This window comes from Pelophylax lessonae, assembly GCF_965119305.1.
Source record: "Pelophylax lessonae genome assembly, chromosome: 3".
Classification (NCBI taxonomy): Eukaryota; Metazoa; Chordata; class Amphibia; order Anura; family Ranidae; genus Pelophylax; species Pelophylax lessonae.
The window spans coordinates 349,142,057-349,143,601 of record NC_138770.1 but is presented as its reverse complement, the minus strand read 5'-3'; positions in this window follow the sequence as shown (position 1 = coordinate 349,143,601).

The following is a 1,545-nucleotide window of genomic DNA, read 5'->3' as shown; positions in this document are numbered from 1 at the left end:
CAAAATCGATATAGCCAGCACTTGCCTACACATATGTTCATTGCTATGTTTTCAAGGATTAGCCTTTCACTCATTTGACTATCCACATAGAAGGTAATTATTAATCAGCATTGCTGTAAGTAACTGCTGTGACTGCTGTGAAAAGTTTTATGGTGTGTATACAGTTCAGTCAGCCTAAGAAGAAAAGCACTATGATAATATTTATTGGAGAAATATGACTATCCACATATACATGTTTATTTAGTAAGCATGCAATAAACACGTTCTTTGTTTTGTGGGATATGGGAATGGGGATATATATATATATATATATATATATATATATATATATATATATATATATATATGTGTGTGTGTGTTTTTGTGTATATTGTAGAAACCTATGTACATTTTAGGCTTTATTTACATGGGTGTTTTTTCCCACAAACAGAGCTTTCTTTTGGTGGTATTTGATCACCTGTGCGATTTTTTGATCATGCACTATAAACAAAAAAAGAGCGACAATTTTGCAAAAATAACAATATTTTTCACATTTTTTTATTTGAAATTCCCCAAAAAAAAATGTAAAAATCAAATTTTTTTAACATTTTTGGCCAATTTGTTTTATACTACATATGTTTGGTAAAAAAAAAAACGCAAAAGAGTATTTTGATTGGTTTGCGCAAAAGTTATCGCGTTTACTAACAACGGGAAAGATTTTTGTCATTTTTGTTTTTTTTTTTAACACGTAATGGCGGCGATCTGCGATTTTGTTTGCGGGACTGCGACATTGGGGCAGACAGATCGGACCCTTGACTGACATTTTTGACACTTTTGGGGTTACCAGTGACATTTCTACAGTAATCAGTGCTATACATATGCACTGTTACTGTAAAATGACACTGGTAGTGAAGGGGTCAACTTTTTTGAGAGGGAGGGGTGGTGTGTGTCCCTAGGGGCGTGCTTCTAACTGTGATTGGCTGTGGCTTGAGCTGTAGGAACAGTGATCAACGGTCCTACATAATAGAACCCTATGATCACTGTTTCTACACAGGGGAGAATGACAGGCGGCTTGTTTACATCAGCCGCCTGCCTTTCTCCCTCTCCACCCGACGATGGCAAGTGACCGGCGGACATCGGGTCTGCCGGTCACACGCGCGGGGGAGTCCGTGACCTCCGGCGGCGCGCGGTCGCTCCCCAGAGCCTCACAGGCTAGTGACGTACCCATACGTCACTTTGCCTGTGAGGGGCTGACCCCCGCAGTATATGTACTTGCGGTGGTCGGCAAGTAGTTAAGATCAAAGTAGCGATGTAAATACACAGTAGGCGGTCCGGAAGTGGTTAGATTGCACCTTTTTAGAAAAATGGTGAAAATGGAAGGTACACAAAACAGTAAACAACCAAATTTCTCTAAAAATATGGAGGTTTTCAGCTTTCAGAGTTTGTAAAAAGATCCCACCTAAACCATACATTCTGAAAGCACAAAACCAGGAGAATAAAAAGAATTCCTACTAAGGTCTCTTTCACCAAATAAGTCCTGATCTCATTCTCAACACGATAGAACAC